Source organism: Electrona antarctica, assembly GCF_951216825.1.
Source record: "Electrona antarctica genome assembly, contig: scaffold_204, whole genome shotgun sequence".
In the NCBI taxonomy this organism is placed as follows: Eukaryota; Metazoa; Chordata; class Actinopteri; order Myctophiformes; family Myctophidae; genus Electrona; species Electrona antarctica.
In genome coordinates, this window is record NW_027638295.1 from 244,996 (window position 1) to 254,000 (window position 9,005).

A 9,005-nucleotide genomic window follows, 5' to 3' on the forward strand; every position below is an offset into this window, starting at 1 on the left:
ATATTACAACCCCTATCACACAGGAAAGTGTATTTATGAAACTAATAATAAAACGATCAGCTTAAATTCTAAAATAGACGTGATAGACATGTATAAATACTAAATAGGCAAAGCATGTAGGTAGGCACTGGCTGTGAATAAAGTGATGCAAAGTGTCATGAATGGCGGACTCATCTTCAAAGTGCTGTCCCATTTCTTCACAACAATGTGGAGCCCTCGCAGCCTCTCACCCTCAAGCACTTACAGCTGACGTCACTAAAGTCAATGAGGGTTCAGGGCTCAGGGCTTGAGGGAGGCAATTGGGATTTGGCCTATGTCTGTCTGTCCGTTTGAGCACGGAAATTGCTCAACTGATTGGCTGATCACGAAATGTGATGTATGATAAGAGTGCCCCTCACTTCACACAAGTGTGATTTTTTCATATAATTGTATATTTGTACAAATGTTCTAATATGAATTGAAAATGGAGGACCTTAATGTAATTTAATGTGTGCTGGGTTATCAAATAATAATAACAACAACAATACGTCCATTTGTAAGTCATGTCTTCATAAAACAATTGCAAGTCATTTAATATTCATCTTGAATACAGACATCTTGACGTTCCCAAAGAGTCATTTACTGAAGAATGACGGAAATATTGTGAAGAACCCTAGGAACCAGAGTCGTAGGAACCTAACTGCAAGCACTCGCGGACCGCTTTTAATGCAACACCACCCCTTCACTTCCTGTTTGAGTTCTGACCGAACTGGTAAGTAACGTAATGTTCGCAGCTCTGTCATGTATAGTACATATAATTATAATTTAACACCTAAATGAACAAATTGCGTGTCTCCCAGTTCATCACGTTGTTAAACAACAGACCCGACACCATTACAGTTTGTTTTTGTCCCGTTGGTTTATGTACTAATGCTGTCATTTTTGTCATGTCATGCTTTTGTGTTTATTGTGCTAACAATTAGCTACCAGGCTAATTAGCTACCATGCGTCATAAGAGGAACACAAACACTGCGTGTGCCTGTTATGACGTTGAGTCATACACGTTTATAAATTAATTGCACTAAACGGGTTTTAATCTGTGAATATGTTGTTTTCATGTCATTAACTAACAGCTAACACAGTAGCCCTTTGCTAGCAGTGTTTGTTTTCCTCCCGGTACGACAGTAATTTAATGATGTGATGTCACGTGAACAGCTAGAGCAGTGGTTCCCAAAGTGGGGTCCGGGGACCCCTAGAGGTCCTTGAGTTGAAATGGGTCCCCAGCTAAATGATAGTTAGGAACCAAATGGACCCTTATGGGTCTGTACCTCTGAGTTACAATCCTTGTATACACTCAGAGTTAAATTACAATATAAATTGGTGGTCCCAGAGATAGAAAGGACATTAAATGTAGTTAATATGCATGTCAAACTGGGGGTCCTGTATCTTTTCAACTGGGGGTCCGGGGACTAATTGGTGTCAATTTGGGGGTCCTTGACATGAAAAAGTTTGGGAACCCCTGAGCTAGGGTATCTGTATGAGAGTCAACTCTGACAAATTAATTAATTCAAACCACCATAAAACAGTAGCAAAAACTGTAGTATGTAGAGTGTGTTGCTGCTGTTACTGTGCACCATAATACTGTGTTGATAAAGCTGGACCCCAGGTGTCAACACATCCTGTGTGACTACAGACTAGCCTACAGTAGGTACTTAACAGGTCACACATAGACCATTGATAGGCACGACTTGCATGCATCTGCAGCATTCTGTAGCTTGGTACAAAAAAGGTGCTAATGGGGCAGACCTATTGTTGTCGAAGGAGCAGTGTTTAGTATTTTCTCACGTTTCTCACCTTGGGGACACATTCTAGTATGTGCGTGCACTCTACCTGCGAGTGCGCGTGAAACAAAAATTGGTACCACTACCACTTTGTGCTACAAGCATGACACCACTGTTTGCTAATAATAACACAGCTGGAATCTTCATGTAATTATCCATGTTGCATTTAGAGCGTTCTGTGTGTCAGTGAGGCTGTAGTTACTACATTAATGTTTACAAGTATGTACAATAGATGTTGCTGTCATTGTACATTTGTCATAGCTGTGACCTTGTAGATCTGCTGCGTGCACTTTTTCTGGTATGTTGTTTAAAAACAATGTCATGGTTTTGAGAACTGAGTATCTAACATCCGTCTTTCTCTCTCTCCCTCTCACCCCCCACCCCCCCCCCTCCTTTGCATCACGGTGAGTTGTGAGCTTGTAGATTGGCTATTTATTTTCTTTTTTAAACAATTGAGTACTTTTTACTTTGGTACTGTATCAATATAGACTTTTTACTTGCAACAGTGTTTTTTATATTGGAAATAAACAACTGATTAATTGCTTCTTTTTATCTCCTTCATTTTGCAGATGAAATGACTATACCCTGCCTACATCTGAGTAAGTATTAACTGTATCAGCTTAATGTTAGCAGATACATGGGCATGTTGTGTAGTTTATTTTCCAGTTCGGTTACCTGTTCTGTATTTGGGACCCTAGGGTCCCTTGAATGTCAATCCACTCTCCATGGGACGCACTGTTGCCACTGTCTGCTCACAGACAAATCTAACGTCACTTGAGTGTTGATGAGGTGTTTCAAATATGCAACAAGGTGCAGTAGGAGATTGTGAAAACGTGAATTGGTGCTAATTGGCTAGCTACCAACCACCCACAATGTATGTGAAATTGTGTGTTAAATGTACTTTGTCGTTATATAATGGAGTTGTTTGATATTGAGTAGGGCCTGGTGGTCCGTGTAGAGTAATTGAACACCATTGGGCTGATGTAGAATGTGTTGCATTGCATACAGGCAGCGACTGTTGAATGGAGACACGCAGGGGAACAGTAGTAGAGCACATGTAGAGCGAAAGAGTCCTAAGATATTCCGCACGGAGCAGTGTAACAATTAAATATTCAGCAGGACACACATGTAATGTGTAACTGTTGCATACGCACACACGTGCAGAGGGAGTCAAAGATATTTTGTGAATCCTCTCTCTCCCTGTCTGTCTCGTCGCAGATCGCATGCATTGCCCTCTCTCCCTCTCTCTCACATTGCAGATTGCATGTGTTGTGGGCCTGCGCGTGTAACTGCCGCATGTGTGCATACACACGTGCAGAGGGAAAGAGTCAAAGATATTCTGCAAATCCTCTCTCCCTCTGTCTTGTCGCAGATCGCATGCATTGGGGAGCTGCGCTGTCACTCCAGCATGTCGGTCTTAATGGTGAAATTGATGTCCTGCTGAAATAGGCCTCTGTCAGAAGCACGTTGCTTAAGGTGGCATTTGAAAAACAAGCTTGTATAACAATTAGGTTCTAAATGATTGTCTACACAAGGTACGCAACACCAGCAGAACCAGTTTATAGAGCGTATGCACACGCATAAAGTGAATGGCAAATTGAGTGGCAAAGTGAGTGACAAAGTCAGTTTAATGTCGTTTAACGTCATTTAAAGCAATCAAATACTTTTCTTTCTATTTGGATGTATGGGCTGTCATGGCCAGAAAGTAGTTTTTTGCCACTCAGTAGGCGTTCCTGCATAACTTCCGGGTTTGATGATGATGACACGCATACCCTCTATTGACCTCAAAACAGCCACAGCCAAAAGAGTCCAGCATTGTATTGTCTACCACTTTTTCTCTGACATGTAATGATGTAAAGAGGATTGTCCAAAAATACTGGTATAGTCTATCTACTGATCCTGCTATAGGTCATGTCTTTTCTAAGACTATATCCTTGCCCGAGTACTTTGCAGTTGTGGTGTAAAATGTGGAGTCATTTTAGCGTGCGTGTGCTGTGAGACATGGACATGAAGCTGTTGCCCGTCCATGGAGCAGTGGTGGCTATTAGTTACTGGGATTTGCTTGAGTCCACTCACTTGACTGCAGCAAGAATGTGACCCAACATCACATTATTCCTCCCTCCCTGTAGAACGCTGTGGCCCCCCTGCTGCCTAATGTCCCTTATTAGTATTGTATGACAAAAATAGCAGATCTACAAGCTTGCAACACACTGTGCTTGTAGATCAGCCTTATTCGGCATGCAACACCTCATATGCTGAAATATCAGTTAAATTGTACAGAGCTGTGCCGTTTACCAGCTGATGCCACAAAACAATTACTGAGGTATATTACTGAGTTCTATGCATTGATCATGCAGGTAATGAACAGAACATGTTGCAGATTCGGTCATTTAAGTTGTTGGCCTTTTATTTGTTATCAGACATTGTATTCTATACTGTTGAATTAATCAATTTAGCTCTGATGTAAATTCTAAAAATGCCTTCTAAAACCTAACCTACGGTTTTTGAAGACCTTCAAATTCTTATTAAAAAAGAAAAGAATGGAAATAAATAAATACAAATTCTGCATGTATAGCAACTACAAACTGATTAATTTCTTCTATCTCCTTCAATCTGCAGATCAAACGACACCACCCTACCTTCTGAGTAAGTATTAACTGTATCAGCTTAATGTTAGCAGATAAATGGTCATGATTGGCCTACCAAACATCACTGGAATCTCGGGGAAAGCTTGCCAATATTGCCTCCCGTTGCCTCCATATTAACTTCCCTCGAGATTCAGACGGCCCCGAGCCGGAAGATGCGTCTACCTTTTTGTCTATGGTTTTCTGCTTTTGGTGAAGTGTCAGGTGTGGGATTTGCATTCTCTTCCACACTTCACACAGGGCAATACATTGACACAGCATTTTACAGTGAAGATTGGGATCCCAGAGATATAGATACATTTGGATCAAACTGGGGGTTCCATAAAGTTAAAAAGGTTGAGAATCACTGAACGCTAAACTGTATTGGAATGCCATTGCGTACTGTACAATCCTCACGATTTAACCCAGATGTATGCATCGTCAATCACTGAAAATGTATCTACAAGCTCACAATGTGGGATGTGAACGGGTGACGTTCAATTTACCTGGTGGCCTCTACTCACTAAGCTATGGCCAGAATGTGAGCTTGCAGGTCTGATTTTCAGCTCACAACACCTCTTCAGACATTGACTGAATTATAGTATGATGATGATGATGATGATGATTTGACTATAGACAAGTGTGAAAATATGTTGTGCCAGGAACATTGTTGTTTTTCTTTTCTTTAAGCAGATATGCATGCTCATTGCTATTTTCAAATAGCCAATGTATAAAAGTATGTTGAAGTGCTTACATTGATTTAGATGCTACATTAACTCTTTTTGCTGGGAACCCCCTCAAGGAACCCTGGGGGTTTCCACCACCCTGACCCCACTTTGAGAACCATTGCCATAAATGACCACCTGTCAACCTATCTTACAGTGGTCCTCACTAATCCTCATAAAATGACACCATTTCTGTCTACCCACTCTGTGTCTCAGAGGATATGGTCCTTTAAATTGGACCAGAATGATTAAATGCAAGCTGTTACAATGTAAGCCCTTTTAGTTAGAAATGGGCAGGGACCTTTACTCTGTATATTGCGGTGATGTGCAACGTTATGGGATGGGAGCAATTACCCACATGAAAAAAATAATAATCAGGCCCTTTTGTATGGATGTACTGAGATAAATGTTCATTGGTGATTTTCTCTACTTTTTCATTCTGCAGACTTAGCTGGTTGCTGTTGATCTACTCTTGAGTAAGTATTACTTAAAAACACTGACAATATTGACACTATTTTTATTCAAGTTGACTATAAGCACTAATGGTACAGTAAGTGATATTACACACACACCTTTAACAAACATGTTAACCAGTTAAGCCCTGTATGGTTAATAAAAATAGCAGATCGACAAGCTCACAACGTGACATGTGTATTTGTAGATTTATAGCTTTAGATATAGCTTTTTTTAAATACTTGTTTATGGTGGAGGTGGCAGATGTTTTAGTTGGGGACCCTTTGACACAGACTGGGACCAGGAGACAAAGTGGTGACCTGATAACCAGATGGCCATGTTGTGAGCTTGTAGAACTGCTATTTGCAGCACACACTGCTGTTGTACGATGGAGCACAAATTATACTTTAAATATTGAATAATATGGTTGATGTAATTAGCAATTGCATATTCCATACAGTACAGTAACTGACTACATAAGGCATATTAATCCTGTGGGGAAGATTCCGAACAGCTAGCCAAATTGCTGCAAAGAAACATTGTAATAACAAGGGTTGACCTGATCAGGTGATCGGCTCCAATCTCATGATTTTCAAAAGATCGGAATCGGGGAGAAAAGTTCGGATTTTTAATTGTCTAATGTAAATCTCAAAGAAAGATGTATAAGCAATGAGATTTTGTAAACTGTTTATGCTATCAAAGTTTGTGTTGTAACTTTATATATTGTCAATGACTTCCATGAGAGGGGGAGAGGTGGAGTTAGTTGCTTTAGCAAACATTTTGAGGGTCCAATGGAGTTGAGAGGTTTTGTCCAAAGCACTTTTTACTACTTTCCTTTGGTTCAATATTTTCTAACCAACACACAGACGTAAAGGGTGTTCAATAGCACTGATTTATGCCCCAAAAGAAATAATCAAAAATCCAGTTATGAGGTTTCTTCCCGACAGCCATGTTATGCATTTATGTTACTGATGTACTACTAAATGTGACTATGAATATTCTTTCTTTCAGGTAAACCTTGTGCAGTGAACCCTGGGTTCCAGTGGATCCTGTTTTTCTCTTAATCCAACACCCCAAACCCTGCTATCTCCCTCCCTCTGTCTTTTGTCTCTACCCTTTCTCTCTCTCTCGCTCAGAGAAGTCTCAGAGTTGGGAGCAACTCTAGAGATCTTGCTCTGCTCCCTTAAACGCAACCCCTTATACGCAACCCTGATACACAACTTGATACAACTTTTGATGCAACCCTGATATGCAACCCCTGATACAACCTTGATATACATAAGCCTTGATATACAACTTTTGAAACCTTGGATACAGCTTTTTGAGCCATCTTTGAGACATTTTTATTGCAACACGAGAGACATTTTTGTTTAAACGACTTTTGAGAGACACTTTTGACTCCTGTTTGGTTAAACATCAGACACATGTCTAACTTTCAGGTAAACCTTGTGCAGTGAACCCTGGGTTCCTGTGGATCCTGTTTTTCTCTTAATCCAACACCCCAAACCCTGCTATCTCCCTGCCTCTGTCTTTTGTCTCTACCCTTTCTCTCTCTCTCGCTCAGAGAAGTCTCAGAGTTGGGAGCAACTCTAGAGATCTTGCTCTGCTCCCTTAAACGCAACCCCTTATACGCAACCCTGATACACAACTTGATACAACTTTTGATGCAACCCTGATATGCAACCCCTGATACAACCTTGATATACATAAGCCTTGATATACAACTTTTGAAACCTTGGATACAGCTTTTTGAGTGAGACAATTTTGACTCCCGTTTGGTTAAACATCCATCCACCTAAACACTATCATTTCCACATTCCTGAGTGATACAGTTTATGCATACATCATTGTTTGAAATTATTTGTTTCTGGCCAACTATCTGGATACGAACCCAGCCTTGACTCTATCATCTTGGTGTCTGCATACTGAACCAGGACCCGACTGCGTACTGGACCAGGATCATCAAAGCACACATCATCAAAGCACACACATTTCACAAACTGTTTAGAAATACTCTTAACATTAGTAACTGTACTCCTGTCTCCTAGCAAGGCTAAGCTTTATTGTTCAGGTTCTTTATAGATTATAGTAATATATGGCAGTGTAATAGGCTTGTTACGAATTCTGTTTGTGATAATTAACTTATTTGCAGCTCGCACAAGTGGACCTGTGATCAATATTGTTATAGGCAGGCACTAATCCAAAGTGCATTCTATTGAACAGTGTTCCATCAACTGAAGTAACTGCTATATTTAAAGAGTGTATACATTACAAATATATCATTTACCTAATCCATCACTATATTGTTAAACCTATATCCACTGAATATTTAATCTAATTGACTATTCAGTACTACTTGAAGGTTATTGCTTGTGTTAACATTTTACATCATTTCATTGGTTCAAAACTAAACCGTAACATTTCCACATATTGGGTACAGTTTATACATACATAGTTTAATCTTTGATCAAATACTAAATCTACAAAAGTAGTGTTATTATATATTTGAACTGCATATACTGCCTTATAGATACACAGATTGAATTAATGACAGGTATTTGTCTGGGGCACTAATCAATTTCTGTTATCTTTGCTGTTCATATTTGTGGTTACTGGTTATATAACATTGGCTGTTTATTGCATTAAATACAGCCCGTATTTTTTGATTAATTGCAAACTTGAACACATCTATTCTCTTTTGAACAGTTCTTTAAACTAAACTGCTTATTAAAGTCAAACTTTAATACTGCTGTACATTGTTTAGAAAGTGAGATAATACAAGCGGACGTGTGACAAAACACTTGCTTCTGTTTGGTGCTATAGTGAATGTCCCTCAGTGATTTAAGTTGCATTGTGGTTTTCAGTAGCTCACATCTGGTATATTACGTAGAATTCTGTGAAACTACAGTTGACGTCTGGTCCTATATATTACAATTGTTTCATACTTTTCTGGGTCTCTATAGAACAAGTTGCTAGTGAACTATAGCCTACTGTATCGATCACTACTAATATTCTCTGAAGTTTGTGAATATCGTAGTCCCTCTGTATTAAGTTACCATAAAAACATTGCAAAGCACAAACTTATACGCAATATTTAAGGTTTACCAGTGTGACAAATAGCCTACAAGAACAAAACGTTACCATGCCGAGGAAAGGGAAAAAAAGTAAAGCAAAAAAACAACTATGGGCGAAGTTGAAATTATCTGACGATGTGATACCAGGTCAACAAATGCATGTTCCCCACAGCTGCAATGATGTGAAACCGATGCGTTACGCTGATGCTGTCAAACAGGTTAGTCACAGTGAAGTTGGACATCTGTCGGGGACATCTCATATTCAAAATGAAGGCCAATATGAAAAGATGAAGGTTGCAGCATCCGGTC

The 9,005-nt window shown here is 39.7% G+C and overlaps 1 long non-coding RNA gene across 3 annotated transcripts; it reads left to right on the top strand.

Moving 5' to 3' along the window:
- The first annotated feature begins 632 nt into the window (after positions 1-632).
- LOC306918208 lies at positions 633-7,057 on the top strand. Of its 3 annotated transcripts, none has more exons than XR_013789301.1 (3): positions 633-751; positions 5,621-5,645; positions 6,634-7,057. It is a non-coding gene; the product is annotated as an uncharacterized lncRNA (long non-coding RNA). The 3 variants fall into 3 exon arrangements; XR_013789302.1 differs by lacking the exon at positions 633-751 and adding an exon at positions 4,396-4,466 and having other exon boundaries at positions 5,615-5,645; XR_013789303.1 differs by lacking the exon at positions 633-751 and adding an exon at positions 5,361-5,438 and having other exon boundaries at positions 5,615-5,645.
- The last annotated feature ends 1,948 nt before the right edge of the window (positions 7,058-9,005 follow it).